The sequence below is a fragment of the Coptis chinensis genome, chromosome 6 (genome assembly GCF_015680905.1).
Source record: "Coptis chinensis isolate HL-2020 chromosome 6, ASM1568090v1, whole genome shotgun sequence".
Lineage (NCBI taxonomy): Eukaryota > Viridiplantae > Streptophyta > Magnoliopsida > Ranunculales > Ranunculaceae > Coptis > Coptis chinensis.
In genome coordinates, this window is record NC_141461.1 from 95,820,941 (window position 1) to 95,837,921 (window position 16,981).

The 16,981-nt window shown below is 39.0% G+C and overlaps 2 long non-coding RNA genes across 2 annotated transcripts; one reads left to right on the forward strand and one right to left on the reverse strand.

Annotated features, from left to right (window-relative positions):
• Positions 1 to 1,824: 1,824 nt before the first annotated feature.
• LOC147495732 (uncharacterized) lies at positions 1,825 to 4,177 on the reverse strand. The gene is made up of 2 exons (XR_015197676.1): positions 4,061 to 4,177; positions 1,825 to 3,956 (listed from the first exon to the last, which is right to left on the reverse strand). It is a non-coding gene; the product is annotated as an uncharacterized LOC147495732 (long non-coding RNA).
• A 313-nt stretch (positions 4,178 to 4,490) lies between these two features.
• Positions 4,491 to 14,536, forward strand: LOC147495733 (uncharacterized). The gene is made up of 4 exons (XR_015197675.1): positions 4,491 to 4,566; positions 4,673 to 4,744; positions 4,820 to 4,856; positions 14,431 to 14,536. It is a non-coding gene; the product is annotated as an uncharacterized LOC147495733 (long non-coding RNA).
• The last annotated feature ends 2,445 nt before the right edge of the window (positions 14,537 to 16,981 follow it).

Sequence of the window (16,981 nt, forward strand, 5' to 3'; positions counted from 1 at the left end):
ATTAAGATGCGGTGGTAAGTGGTGGTGGTGGTGATTTTAAACACTTGGTGGTGGTGATAGTCTTAATAGTACGGAGGTAATTTGGTGATGGGTGGTAGTGGTGGTGGTGATGGTGGTGGTGAAAAATTGTTGGTGGTGGTGGTGATGGTAGTCGGTGGTGGTTAGGGTAAAGTTATTTGGAAAATAAGATAATGGAAAAAAAAGAAATGAGGCTGGGGGGATGGGGGTGTTTGAGTCATTTTTGAGTTATAAGACTTAAGTAATAACAGATCTAATTTGGCTTTATATTGGAGCCTTTAAAATCTTCTTAAAAAAGCTGTAAAAAATGCCCAAAATCAAAGCCACATCTTATAAACAGACAATGCCTTTATAAGAGGAAAACAAAATGGCCCCTTAGCTTATTGAGAGGACAGGAAATGATAGAACTTTAGTAGAGTTAATAGATTATAAACATCTCCCTAAAGTCCGAAAAAATCAATTTAAATTTCAAAATTACAAAATATCAAACAAAAATAATCTATATCGCTCTTCAATTCAGTAAAGAATCATTCTAAATAATAGAACAGCGTGAATACGAGAACTCATCTCTCCCCATTTCATCTATATCTCACTTTGCCTCACCATTAAGATGATCCATCATCAATTTATTCAACTTCAAATTTTCTTTCTCTTCAAGACATTTTCTCCCCATTACAAATATGATTTTGTCAAATGGTTAGATACTCAAGTGTGGGCACAACATGATTATGGAAAGAATCAACATTGGCATTGATACTTTTAAGGTAGCTAATCTGCTTTTCTTTTTTGCATTTTCTCCCATTTGACATTTAGTTTTGTTAATGGCAGCTTTGAGCCAGTCACCATAGTATTGATTGTTTCAATTGTGTTTTCTGTTTAGAACATCATGGGTTGCCACAACCAGAACATCTTGGAGTGAAAAGTTACAACTTCTCAATTTCCATTCTTCAATTTTCATAGGTTTTTTATATTCTTTGTATTTCCATTTTTTGTTTTCCCAGTGGTTTAACGTATCAGTGTTTTAATCCAATTCCAAATGCATTGCAGTAGCCACTGCCTTCTCTTTAATTGCTACAAAGTACATGTGCTAATAAGTTTTGATTATTTTTGAATAAATTTAAGTGTCATCTGTTATATTAAGAATTAAACTTACATGTCTCCTGAATGGCAACAAGTTGTTAAGGATGAGGTACAGAAGTTGCTGGATGTCGGTTTCATTAGGGGAGTTTAGTATCCAGAGTGGGTGGCCAACATTGTGGCGGTACCTAAGAAAAACAGGAAAATAAGTGTATGCATCGACTTTACCGACCTAGTCCGTATACTCTCTCCAGGGAAGCCCGAGGTCTGTTCAAAACTTACCGAATTTGATATTTACCTTTCATGGCTATGTTCAATTGTAAAGGTTGGAGAATGAGCCATTTTTTAAAGAAAATAACATAACGAGAAGTTGTAAAGGGTTTCCATTAAAAGTATAAAAGTAGATAACGATAAGGACCAGAAACATTTGGGCATTTGGCAGGGTGGTTTCTCTCTTGTATCACCCTTTGAATAGTAGAATGCAGCTATTTCTTTGCTGCCTTTTATTTTGTTTATTTATTTTTTTTCAGAGCAACAATTTGACCCTTTGCCACTTCATTTCTTTTTTGGAAAATACTAATGTCTGACGTGGCTCAGGCTTATGTGAACCAATGAAATGCTGCTGTCCATGGGACAACATTTTGGTGCCTGTCCACAAATTCTGTCTCTAGTCGATAACTTTAGCCCTATATATGTCTGATACTAATTTTTTTGCAAAAATGCAAGCGGTATTGTATTAAGTCGAATAAATCTTTACAAGTACATTTTAAGCCCTCGGGATTTCCCAGGTGATCCCCTCCTTAGAAGCAACTTCTACCAACGGCTTTATAACTGTAGCCTTACATATTGTACTCCATTCCTATCCTCTTCAAGAATTTTGTCTAGTTCCCTCGTTTGAGGGTTAGTAAAGTTGTAACTACCCAGTGACCCTCTTAAAGATGCCAAGTAATCCGGCCTCCCTATAAACATGAGCGATAGTCACTTCTTCGAGTTGTTTCAAATCCCATATTTCTCTAACCTCATCTTCAACAGTCCATGGAATATCTTCTTTTGCATTCAGAATTTGAGCAGCTCTTCTAGAATCTGTGGCTAACCTGATCTTCATGTAACCTTCTCTAACACATATTCTCAGCCCTTGCAGAACTGCATTTATCTCTTGCGCTAAAACAGTTCTTGTTCTTCCTATTGTTGTATAGCTTAGCCTTGTGTCTCCATTATGATCTCTAATGATGCCACTTGAACTATCCCCATCATGTGTGAGACTCCCATCTGTATTAAGCTTCAATACTCCTGGATCTGGTGGTTCCCATTTAAATGAGATGAGAGTTGGAAGTTTGAACTTTACCGAGATATTCAGTCTTCAAATAAGTTCTCTATTTCTAGGAGTATCATGTATCCTAGTAATCCTGTTCTGCAATATTCTGTTGATCTCTACTAACAATCCATTACATAGAGCTCTTTCTGTCATAGCTTTTTTTTTGAATCTCCTGTTGTTCCTTTCTCTTCAAATCCAATATAGAGTGGTGGCTAGACATACCTTAAAAATCTCAGCAGAGTGTTCTTTCTTCTTTGTTGTGTCTAGAATCCATCTCCATTCGTCACGAGCAGCTTGTACAGTTCTTTGCATCCCCAGTAGGCTGATTACCCTTTTCCATATCCTGCTTGTGTCACAATTGAAGAATAAGTGACTTGTGTTATCCCTTTCTTTGTTGCAGAAAATACATTCAGAACTCCTTAAAATCTTGATCCGCATCAGTTTATCTTGTGTGAGAAGTGCTCCCAAGAGTGCCTGCCACATTAAGAATTTGTGCCGAGGTAAATGCCATTTCCCCCATACCAGTTTGGGCCAGCGAACTTCTCCTGCATGTTTACTTATAGCTTCATATGCTGAGCACACTGTGTATTTACCTGTACTGCCTTCTGTCCATATCCATCTATCTTCGTTGGAGTTTGCATACAATTTTATATCCTTAATTTCATCCTTCAATACTGTTGGCAGTATGACACTGTCACGCTTCCACTTCCTATCTTCAATCATGGTGCTCACCTTTGCATTGTCTTGTATCCCTGATGCCTCTTTCATAGTGTTGGTGACTCTTTTCGTTAATGGCGACTGACCATCATGCCAGAAAGATGTAGTGGTTCCATCTGTGATTCTTTTCATCATCATATTTTAAGCCTGTTTCCTACATGATAGAATGTTTCTCCATGACCAAGAGTTGTCCTTGGGAATTATCATAGTCCAGAAATTCTTTGACTTGATACTATTGTTCCACAACCATTTCACCCAAAGATTATCTTCTTTTGTTGCTAGCTTGTACACCAGTCCACATATGGCAGCTGAATTCCACTCTTCAATATTTGTTATGCCCAGACCACTAGTTTCTTTCCTTCTGCATATCACAGCTTCACTGACTGGGTGTATCTTTCTTGTCATCTCCGAACCAGCCCATAAGAAACTTGTGCATATTTGATATAACTTGCCAGTAACTGCTTTCGGTAGGATCAATGATCTAGCCCAGTAAACTTGAACATTATAAGGACTGATTTGATGAGTTGCAACCTACCCGTGTAGGATAGCCCTCTAGCTTTCCATGAGGTGACTCTTCTCGTCATTGCTTCTATTAAAGGCTGACAGTTTTTAATCCCTAGACTCTTGGTCACAACTCACAAGAGGCATGCCCAAGTACTCTGTGGGCAGCTGTAACAACCTAACCACAATTGCCTTTGCAAGGTCCTTTGCACCTTGTGATATCCCAGCCACCATGTTACTGCTTTTGTTGGGATTCATATGCAAGCCGGAAACTTTTTCAAAACTTTTTAAGATAGACATGATAGCCTGAGTAGAAGAAAGCTCGGCTCTGCAAAAAATCATCAGGTCGTGAGCAAAGCACATATGAGTAATCATCATGTTTGACACTAATTGATAAAATACTTAATGGGATAAGAGAAATCAAGCTAATACAAATCAAAATCTCTCTTGAAAGGAGGTGCCCTTAGCTCAATTCCAGTCCAATAACCCAGTTGTGCTTTGACAGGCAAGCCCACATTTGCCATCACCATTTCTTTGCTCCTAACGTTCCGTGCTCTGATTCCATAATGTCCAAAAAAGGAAAAAAAAAATGCAGTACAAAAGTGATCTCCAAAGATAATTTGTTTTTTGCACCTTTACACCAAGACTTTAACACCTCGAAAATTGAGCAATAGAGACAAACGATCCCCTGGATTTCTATCGGACTGACAAGGATCAGTACACTGCAAAACCCTTTTTTGTCATAAACCTTTTTGCTTTTTTTTAGCTGACGGGTGTCCGGGCCAGCTTACACACACCTAAACTAACCCCAGAGTCCTGGTTGGAAATTCGACCGGGTACTGCCTCTCGGGAATCGAACTAGTGACCAATGGGGAAGAAACTCAAGGCCGAACCAGTTGTGCTACTTTTTTGCTTAATCATACGTTTTTATACATCATGTAAATCTGTAGTTTATTTATATTATGTCTACAAAATTTCCTTCAATTGGAGCTTTTGTTTTCTAAATTTTGTTTTCTATATTCACACTTTGTTTCTTCTGCACAGGTGTGCAATTGCGCTTTCACAACAAGAGGAATCCTGATAGGTCACATTAGTGTGAATTACCAATGATTCCAGGTTAGTCATTCCTACTGTTTTCCGTGTTGTTCTATCTTCATGTCTATATCTAAAAAGTGATGACATTGGCTGTAGGTGACAGACACCCCTCGACTTGTGAAGAGATTTGATGGTAAGGCACTTCAAAGCATGCAATGTTTTTCCTGGTTAGCTTGTCTTTCTTTGCTGTAGTGCTTTAGTATTTGTTGAGAATGTTTAGTAAAGCTTTTGTTCAAGATGTAATTTCAAAAAACATACCGACTTGTTCATAGCTGCAGCAATTCCTTAGATTTGACCCAAATACCTTACAAAATCGCAATAGATAGAAGATTTCAAAGCCAATCACTAGAGAGAGTGATGTTGGGGTTTATACCAATACCAATCGATTCCCCCACTACACAGATAATTTGTATTTAAACACAATTCAACTCCAGACAAATTCTAAATATCAACTACAACCTGTACTAACATGCGCAACTCGCTAAACAACTATTAACAACAAATAATAATGTAAAGCTGTAAAAGCAAACCACAACACAAAGATATATCGTGGTTCGGCCAATGATGCCTACTTCCACAAGTGCTAGTTATTTATAAAGTGGAAAGGAAGATTATAATCTTTCCTTTCAGTCTCTCACCTTACTAGATCACTCTTATCTCTTTACAGAGTTATCTCTCTGTAAAGGTTATCTCTCTCAATCTTGATAGCTTTCAAGATTGGGTTTTCTATATCTGGTTCCTTGCTTGCATTAGTCCTTGGTTTTCCAAAACCTTGATTTTGTTTTTATAGGAAAAAACAAATTTCGTGGTTACTGTAGCAAAGCCCACGAAAATAGATTTTGGCTGGCGAATTCGTCGCTTCGGGCAAAAGCAAAAGAGCACGGTCGCTACCGAAAGTCTTGGAGATCTTCGCGGCATGGACGCACGAGTCGCGCCTTGTGGTCGGCAATCGAGTCTTTGGTCGGTCGCTCGACATCTCAACGCAGAATGAAATCCTTTTCTCTCCTCATGTGAGGGATATAGCCAACAATCTCCCCCCCCGGCGGTGGGGAAACCTCCATGCAATTTCCAAATCAGCGGGAGGAGTGTAATCGCCATTCCAAAGAATAGCACAACAAACATCAAACTTACATTTCGGTAAGACTTTGGTCATCATATCCGACCGTTCTTTGTCGGCAGATAGATCTTCTCGATACCACAAATGCTTGTCTTCGAAAGTACTTCTCTAATCAATGATGATAGCGACGTGTATGTGCTTGGATCTAGAATGAAAACTTCGGATTCTTGCTCAAATGGATGGCGCCTCGACCGTCACATAGAACTACAAACTGTTTTTCTACTTTAGCCCTAGTTCATCGAAGAACCTCTTCATCCATAGCAACTCTTTGCAACACTTTCGATTGGTACGCAATATACTCAACTTCAGAAGTGAGAGAGAGCAACACACTTTTGCAACTTTGATTGCCAAGAAACCGATCTCCCTACAAAAAGTAACGGATAACAGGAGGTGGACTTCATCGAGTCAACATCACCGCCATGTCTGCATCAGTGTAGCCTTCAAGTAAGGGCTTACTTCCACCAAAGCACAAACACGATTTGGAAGTGCCCTCGAGATATCTCAATATCCACTTAACCCCTTCCCAATGCTCCTTATCCGGATTTGTAGCTTCGCTTTTACAACGCCGACAAAAGCAATATCCGGTCTTGTACACACACCATCAGGTACATCATCGCTTACTACTACGGATGCATAAGGAATCTTTTCCATCCGACTCGCTTTCATGCTCACCCTTTGGACACATCTCTTTGGTCATGTAACCCGGCCACCAAGCGGATTAACCGACCGGCTTCTTGTTTTTGATCCATGTTGAACCTCTTCAACACCTTCTCAATGTAGCTTTCTTGAGAAAGCCACAACTTCCCACTCTTTCTATCATGAGTGATCCGCATCCCAAGTATCTGCTTTGCTTGACCCAATTCCTTCATCTCAAAGGACTTACTCAAGTCTTTCTTCAGTTTGGATATCTTGTTGATGTTTGTGCCAACTATCAACATATCATCCACATACAACAAAAGTACAATGAAATTCCCATCTGGAAATCTCTGAACAAACACACAATGATTGGAAGCTTCTTGTATCCTTGCTTCGCCATAAAGGAATCAAACTTGATGTACCACTGCCTCGATGCTTGCTTCAACCCATACAAGCTCTTTATCAGCTTGCATACTAGGTGCTCCTTGCCTTTGACCTCAAACCCCTCTGGCTGGTCCATGTAGACATCTTCTTCAAGGTCTCCATGAAGAAAAGTTGTCTTAACATCTAGCTACTCAACCTCTAGGTTCATACTTGCAGTCATACCCAATACCACCTGGATAGAAGTTATCTTCACTACAGGAGAGAAAATCTCATCAAAGTCAATCCCTTTCCTTTGACCGAATCCCTTCACAACAAGGCGAGCTTTGTGCCTTGGGTAAGGATTGTTTTCCTCATGCTTGACTTTGTATATCCATTTATTCTTGAGAATTTTTCATCCTTGCGGTTTCTCAACTAACTTATAAGTGTGATTCTTATGCAAATAATCCATCTCGTCATGTATGGCCTTCAACCACTTTTCTTTGTTTGTACCTTCAAGTGCCTCTTGATAGATACATAGGTTCTCCACCATCCAATAGTAATGCGTTCATGATGTGGTGGATACCAATAGGTTGAAGAACATTTTAGTCTCTTTGTTTGACCTCCTTGCCCCCATCCGTTGGTGCCTCGGGAGGATTTGCACTGCTTGCTTGCGGTGGTGGTTCATCCATCTCATCTGCATCTTCTATACCAATAGGTTCTATCGCATCATGAACAATAGGATTATCATCAAACTCATGGTTCTCTCAGATTCTCAAACTCATGGAACTTTTGGTTCTCGAATTAACCTGCTATTAAATTCTCAATACGGGAATTTCGTACCGTTCCAATTAGAAGGAACTTCGCCAGTTCGAGTTGCCGATTAACAAGATCATAAATTGGTGAAAAAAGATTTTCCTTTTTCTAACCGCGAAATCAAGTTAGGACTTTTTCTCCACCGAAATCCTCAAATTCCAACCGCTATGGTTTGGTCTTCCGGGGAACATATTCCAACATCTCGACTCTGATTACCTTTTCTTGGTAATCGGATCGTAAAGTTTGTAACCAAACTTTTCATCTCCATAACCACAAAATATGTTCAATGAACACTAAAATGTACTATGTGGTGTATTATGATTTTTGAGAACCCACTTTGCTTTGTCACTCAAGCTTGGATCTCTCATCCTTCTAGTCAAATAAATATGTACAAATGCTCTACACACTCAAATACCCTCAAGTATCCATAATCAACATCTACGCTTGACCATACTCAATCCGGATAGTCACTATTTAGAGGCATTTGCTTTGTCATCAATGACAATAGGTTGACAATAGGTTGATCACATGCAATAAAAAAAATAAACATGACGCATTGCTTCTACCCAGAAAATAGGTTATAGGTAGCTTAGAGTGAGACATCATGCATCTCATCCTCTCTGTAATCCATTAACAATGGTGCGGTTCATTCTCTCCGCAATTCCATTATGTTGTGGTATCTTGGGAATCGGCAGCTTCTCACCATCGCTCATGGTTTGGACGAATCCCATGACTAACGGCAATACTCTTCAAACGATCTCTCATCGCCCAATGTACTCACCCCCATTATCCGGAGCGAATACACTTCAACAACTTCCCATACTCTCTTTCCACCATGCTATGGAATTTTTCAAACACGCCAAGTACTTCATCCTTGGTCTTCGGACTATAGGCCCATATCTTTCTTAGCGTTATCATCAATGAATGTCAAAAATACAAAGCTCCCCGGTGGGACTTTACTTTCATAGGACCACATAAATCGAGTGTGCACTAGTTCAAGGACATTGTCCTTTTTGCGGAGACGGGAATCTTTGGAAAGACACCCGTGTTGCTTTTCCTACCAAACGATGAGTACATGTATTTAAATGTGTACCTTTAATGTCCGGCACACCTGTGTTGCAGGATACATGTATTTAAATGGTACCTTTAATGTCTAGAAACCTTTTGCTTAGCAAGAACTTCCATCCCTTTTATGCCCATGTGACACAGTCTCTTGTGCTTTACGTTGGGAGAAAGTTTCTTCTTTTGACAGATTCTCTTCCTCTTTACACAAACTAGCCTGTGGTTTTGTAAAGAGAGCAAGTTTTCTTTCCTCTACCGCTACAATGGAACCCTCTTTCGGTTTCCATACCCCGCTACCAAACGAGTTTACAAAGCCATCGTCATCTAATTTCCCGGCGTCAAATTAAAGTTTAACCGTATGTCGAGGGGACATGTCTTATATCCTTGAGTGTCAAGGTGTAACCGACATTGGTTTCTACATGAACATCTCCAATGCCTATAATCTTCGAGATGCCACTGTTACCCATCCTCACTTCACCATATTCACCACAGTTGTAGGTAGTGAAGAATCTCATGTGCGGTGTGACGTGATAGGATGCTCATGTATCTATCACCCACTCTGTATCCTGACATGAGGTACTATGACAGCACATACCATAATCTGACACAATTCCCACTAGGTCGTTGACTAGTGCAGTAGTATCTCTGCCTGTGTTTTCGTTCCTTTGCACCATGTCTTCATGTACACAGTTATTCTTCTCATCCCTCTTTAGAGTTCTGCATTCATATCTAAAGTGGCCCTTGGTGGCACAATAGTAACATTACCTCTCTGCCTTAGGAGTTCTAGCTTCACCCCTAGATTTACTTCTGTCACCACCTCTAGAACGAGATGGTTTTCTGTATCTATCTCTCCCCCGTTTCTCTGTGACAAGGATCTCTGAGTGTGAGGAGCTTCCTTTTGAACTCCTTCTAGTCTCCTCATTCAACAAAGACGTGGTAGCCATCTCCATGGTAACAATTCCATCCTTGGGCTCGCCGTGTGTAGAGGCGCTAATGTCTCCCAGCGGGTAAAGAGCCTAATAGAAACAAAGCCTCAACTTCGCTTCCCAAACCGATCTTCATCAAATGCATCGATTGATGGTATTACGTAATTCGTTAAGATGCTCGACATTAAGAAGAACCTTCTTGGTACTTTCGTGGTCGACAAACTTCTTAACGACCAACACTTTATTTCCGCCCGACTTCCTCTCATAAAGGTCTTCGAGTTTCTTCCACAGACTGAAGGCTGCAGTCTCTTGGGACACATGGTGAAAGACACTGTCGTCAATCCACTATCGAATGTATCCAATCGCTTTTCTGTCAAGCTTTTTCCAATCAGCCTCATCAGTATTTTCTAGTTTTACTCCCTCATTCTCAATGGCCGGGAAGTGTCAAGTCCTTGCAGTAGAGCAAATCTTCCATCTTGGCTTTCTAAATGGTAAAGTTCTTCCTATTCAGACTCATCATGCGAGTGTTCATGGAATGGTCCATTTTACAAGTTATTTAAACTCAAATCTTCTCTCAGGAGTTTTGTCAAACACCTTCCAACCAAGATTTGGATAACACCCTAGGCTAATCTAACTAAAGGCTCTGATACCACTTGTTAGGGTTTATACCAATACCAATTCGATTCACCCACTACACAGATAACTTGTATTTGAACACAATTCAACTCTAGACAAATTTTAAATATCAACTACAACCTATACTAACATGCCCAACTCGCTAAACAACTATTAACAACAAATAATAATGTAAAGCAGTAAAAGCAAACCACAATACAGAGATATACCGTGATTTGGCCAATGGTGCCTACTTCTACAAGAGCTAGTTCTTTATAAAGTGGGAAGGAAGATTACAATCTCTCATTTCAGTCTCTCACCTTACTAGATCACTTTTATTTCTTTACAGAGTTATCTCTCTCAATCTTGATAGCTTTCAAGATTGGGTTTTCTCTCTCTGGTTGCTTGCTTGCATTAGTCCTTGGTTTTCCAAAACCTTGATTTTGTGTTTGTAGGAAAAAACAAATTTCGCAGTTACTGTAGCAAAGCCCACGAAAATAGACTTGGTGGTCGCTTCGGGTCAAGAGCAACTGCCTTGAGTGGTCACCGAAATCTGTAGGAGGTCTTTACGGCATAGCGAGGTGGCGCTTTGGTCGGCATCTGGCGGCGCTGGTCGCTTGGTCAGTTAACTGAAGCGGGTCGCGCTCTGAAATCTCAACGCAGAATGAAATCCTTTTCTCTCCTTATGTGAGGGATAAAGCCAACAAGTGAAATTGCCAAAGGACTGCTCCACGAACAAAGCAAGCTCAAGTACACCCAAGAGACTCTAAACTCAATGACAAAAGCTGACCAAACACTCCAGGAGAAAGGACACCCCAGCAAAACTTGCAGAGAGAGTAGAGCAGAGTTTCAATAAACAACTAAGATTTATTAGCCCTAGGTGGAGACAACATGAATTAATCTGGCAACAGATTTAAACACGACAAACTCCTAAGTCATCAGCATATGAATAGGGAGAAACTTTAATTTCTTACGTACAACCTTACTTTTGCACTCCTACTAGGGTATGAATAAGAACAAATAAAAGCATATACCATTCCTGAAGTAACAAAAACTAACCTAATGATTACTTGAAAGCATCTGCTCAAACAGAAAGTTTAATAGCGTTTCATCGACGTCCTACTTCAACTATTAAGTGATCAGGACAGCCGAAGCTCTAAGAGAAAGTCTCAAGATTTATAACGAAAATCAAGCATATGCTTTAGTGCAAACACCTAAATTTTAACGCAAAGTTACCATCACTAAAGCATAAATTACATACAATAATCTGATACAAAAACTGCACTCCTCAGTCAAAGAGTTTGGCTTCGTAGAGTAACCAACTCAATATATCTGATGTTGTTGTTAAGAAATGACCACGAGTACCCAAAATAGCAAACGCCAAGAACAAACAGATCCATGGTATCATAGATCAGTGAATAATTGTTTGAATGCCTGATAGAGAGGATACGAGGATTATTAAGCTTGTCGACAGACACAAATACACAAGTCCTTTATTGTGGAAAACTAACCCATCATCAGCACCAATCTGCAATATGAAACCTCCACACAAACCAAGCAACTGCTTGCTCCCCCTATTTAGTCAAACCTAATTCAAGTCTTCCCATTTTACATTAGCAACTGTAGACACATAAGTTACATATGTGAAGCTACATGAGATTCTACATAAGAATCTGACACTGATTGCCACAGCTAGTTTTATGGTAATTACAGATTTAGGTGTGAGTATCCTGAACAAGTTCATGTTCAGAATCATTGAACAAAAAAAAAAAAAAAAAAAAGGTAAGTAGCTTCTTTAATAAGTTTCTAACACAAAGGACCTCCCACAATATTAACGATTCAGTCTTGAAGTTTACTCCATCCATCCCCGGCATGGTATTATGACACAAACTCAAGACACCAAAAGCTATAAGAGAACTATCAAGAAAGGCACACCTCAGTACTCCATAAAACCAATAATCAACCAAGTTTAAATTTTTTGGAACTTCTAAGTTCCAATCCCATTTTCAGCCAAGAAATAGTTTGTAACTTGTACATTGTCTGCTTTTGTGATTTACAAGTGTGACTCGTAATAGAAATGCAAAGAGTTAGTGTTTTGCATTAATGGTTCAAAACTCTCAAGCTCACACATCATGACCTTTTATATCTGTACAGATTCAAATCTGCATTACTATTAACTATTGACTCCTTAAAAGAGTAGATATTAAAACAGTAAATAATATTTCATAAACATAAACTTTGTTTGTTCATCCAGCCATTCAAACAAATAAGTTCCAACATAAATACCAATCATATCAAATTAAAACTTCTACCCTTTATATCAATATAATGCAATACTCAATCCTAGAAACACCTTCCACACCATACTACAGTTAAGCATAAAATTTCAATACAAAGACCTACACATATTACCAATAACTACTATCAAAACAAAATCTTTAATTTAAGCACATTTTCATTCCTCCGGTTCGAATCATCAATAAGCTCCTCTGTTGTTAGAAGCTCGATCAAGGACATCGTCTAGAAGGATGAGATAGACGTTTCTATCGATGTCAATTCCTTGTTAACTGATTTTGATATCAGTCATCTTCAGCTATCAGGCCACTCCCTTTCTATGACTTGGCTAGAAGCCGACAACACTCAAACTGCATCTTCTCAATTGCAATCTTCAGAACTATGGTTAAACTATACCAGATTAGGCATACCAGAAAAGTCTTCCCGTCCCACTTCATGGCCAATTCAATGGTTCCATGGTCGCTGGTTATGTTAGCCACGAAGCGTCAAGATCACCCTTCATGCTAATTATTAGAGGAGTTATGTTATGGAATCTTCTCATGGGTCAACACATTTACCAAAATATATCCGGATGTTTGCCATATTTACCAAAATCTAAGGATATCTAGGAAACAAGTCATTCAAGATTCTAGACATTATATATGGTACTTGTTACTGCGGGACCCTATATTGTGTTGGGCATACCCCAAAAACTAAAACACTTATTACAAATGTGCCATTAGTCCCAAAAGTTGTTTTGTGTTGGGCAGACCCTAAACCAAAGTCAATTTGACTTGTTGCGAACCTTTTCACCCTTCTTCTCTTCTATTTCTCTCTTCCACCATAAAAAATCATAAACCCTTAAACCCTAACACTAAACACTAATGGAAGAGCCCAACCCCATTTTAGAACATGAAGATGACGAAGAAAATGTAATGCATCATGACCCCATTCAAGAAGAAAATATAGAACAAGTTCCAAGTGACCCCATTCAAGAAGAAAATGTAGAACAAGTTCAAAGTGAAGAAAATAGAGGAATGGATGATGATGCATTTAATAAGAATAAGGTAAATCTAAATTAAACGTAATTATGAATGTAGTAATTATGCATGTAGGAATTATTGATGTGTACAGTGATTATACATGTAATAATTATGCATGTAGTAATTATGCATGTAATAATTTTGCATGTAGGAATTATTGATGTGTACCGTGATTATACATGTAATAATTATGCATGTAGGAATTATTGATGTGTACAGTGATTATATATGTAATAATTATAAATGTAATAATTATGTATGTAATAATTATGCATGTAGTAATTAAACGACGCGACTAGGTCGTTTGTATTTCACACCAAATGGTCTCGCCACATTCGCTCGATCGCGGTCCAAAACGATGTGGCCATGTCGTTTGGGATTTGAATTTGGAAAAACGATTTGTCCGTTTTTTTGCGACTTGAACGGTGTGGCCCGTTTGAAGTTAGTCATTAACGACATGGCCACACCGTTTGGACTAGGTCCCAAACGGTGTGGCCATGTCGTTGAGATTTGAACTTGGAAAAAATACTTTGTCCGCTTTTTTTGCCTTTGAGCGGTGTGGCCACACCGTTTGGACTTAGTCTTGAGCGGTGTGGCCCACACCATTTGGACTTAGTCTCAAACGACATGGCCAAACCGTTCAAGACTAAGTCCGCACGGTGTGGTCATGTCGTTTGAGACTAAGTCCAAACGGTGTGGCCACCGTTCAAGTAGCAAAAACAGACAAGTCTTTTTCCAAGTTCAAATTAACGATATTTGGCCACACCGTTTGGGACCTAGTCCCAAACGGTGTGGCCATGTCGTTTGTGGCATTTGGTACTTAAGCCAAACATCAATTAACAACTGTTCTTTATTTAGGATCCTTTGGTGCGTTTCGAGAACTCTGGAAACTCGAATGACGTGGATGATGTTCAACCGCTTTCAATGGATACAACAGAAGTATTTACTACGGAAGATGTACATAGTAGGCATTGTTTTCATTTGTTTTTATTTTCTAAATGAAATTATAGTTTATTGATTGTTGTTTTCTTTCATATCTTTAGGTATTTCATACACGTAGTGACGTAATTGGTTGAATGCGCTTTCGGGAAAACAATGTAATGTGGTTGTGGTAATTGGGAAGTCGCAGAATGCTAACGGGAACCGAGTACCAAGGCTGGATTTAGATTGCGAGAGTTCGGGTGTGTATCGTTCACACAAAAAAGCAGAAAAAGTTAATAAGAGAAATACGGGAACCATGAAACGTGGATGTCCATTTAAGTTAAGATGTATTTTCCAACGCGGCACTGTCGATAGTTGGAAAATTGTCGTTCTTAATGGTGTTCACAACCATCCATTAGCGAACACCCTTGAAGGACATGCATTTGCTACTCGACTGACTGTTCCACAATTCGAGTTCTTGTCAGAGATGACTCAAAATAGAGTTAAACCTAAAGAAGTTTTGAAGTCCATCAGACATAGGTTTCCTGATAACCTATTTAGCATATATCAAGTCTACAATGCTAGGCACAAGGTGAGGACATTGGATATGAACGGTCGCTCACAAATGCAGAATAAATCTTCTCAAAAGTCACTTTTACCACCTAAAACAACTACACCACGGAATAACTCTTCTCAAAAATCACCTTTACCACCTAAAACAACCACACCACGGAATAACTCTTCTAAAAAATCACCTCAAAAGTTAGACATTGGCATCCTGAGGGAGCCGATACATTACGGTTTGGACATTCCAAAAGAACTGCACAAATATATTGTTAAAGTGGATGACCCTGTGGGTGATGGCAATTGCGGGTATAGAGCAATGTGCATTGCATTAGGAAGAAGTCAGGAAGAGTGGTCGTGGATGAGAAATGAGTTGTTATAAGAACTTAATGACAACCTCCCCCTATACTGTACATTGTACACTCACAGTGAGATTAGGTATGTGAAACCTACAATTTCCCATGAATGCGGTTGGGCACCCCCTCGTAAGTGGTTGAGCATGCCCTTTGCTGGATATCTATTTGCTTCGAGATTTAATGTCGTCCTCGTACATTTAGGAAGTATGTACTGTCATCTTATTTTGCCACTGAGAACCCAAGCAAATCCTGAGAGAGTAAAAAAAGTGTTGGATACCGCTTAGGTACAGGGATATCATTTTGTCCATGTTGAACTTGTTGATGATTGTCCGGTTCCAAAACCGATGCGAAGATGGCGTAGAGCTCGACACTTAATTGCAGATAGTTGGGATACTGCATTACAAGCAAGACAAGCGCAATTTACGGCATTGAACATTCCCAATTTAGTATTGGAAAACGAGCACACTAATTATGGGGCCGAAATACCAATAATAGATGTTGACTAGGAATAAGTCTATGTAATTAATGTTCATGTGGTTGGAATTGTAATTTGGTTTTTGATACAATTTTCTTAAATTTGATGGTATTTTTTTGTCGAATTAATTGTATGGATGTATGTATGTTTGTTTGATTTTGGAAAAAATGACTTTTGGCAAAAAAAATTCTCTGTTTTTTTGGCACTTGAACGGTGTGGCCACACCGTTTGGACTTAGTCTCAAACAATGTGGCCATGTCGTTTGAAACTAAAACTTGGAAAAAATATGACTTGCTGTTTTTTTGGCATTTGGACGGTGTGGCCATGTCGTTTGAAACTAAAACTTGGAAAAAAAAATGACTTGCTGTTTTTTTGCCTCTTGGACGGTGTGGAGAGGCAAAAAAACAGCAAGTCATTTTTTTTTCCAAGTTTAGATGTTGCGTGTTGTTTCGTGTTTTGGCAAAAAAATAGATGTTTTGTGTTTTGGCAATTGATCAATGTTTTATACATGGCATAAGATAAATGAGAGTGGAGAAAGTGAAGAAGATATTCCAAAAATTTGACAATAACAAAGACGGAGGACTCAACACAAGAAATGTCATATCTGGTAATATCTGTAAACGGACTAACAAAACCTGCGAAGTCGAATATGAAACTTAGATTACAAAACTTAGATTCAACAAGTATTCCACATATCCCACAAAAATCTCTCGAAGTTTCAAAGAACAATAAAATGTTATCACTTGATTTTTCTCTATAAGCATCTTTGTTACAAAAGCATAAGTAAACATAACAATAACAGAATTAAAACTTCTGAAAATGGTTAGTCAATCGTGATAACAACACAGTAAACCCTAGACTCAAGCTCAAGCTCTATAACACATTTCCAGACTCAAGAAAGACACTCAATCTCTCAAGCTCTATAACACATTTCCACCCCAGACTCCAACAAGACTTCCAACAAGACTGCCAATGCTCAACACAGTAAACCCTAAACTAACCAAATTCAACATTGCTAAATCCAATGCTCCTTAACGATATCGTCCGCCAATGAACTTGCACCGGGTCAAATTGTATGCCTCCATGAACTCGT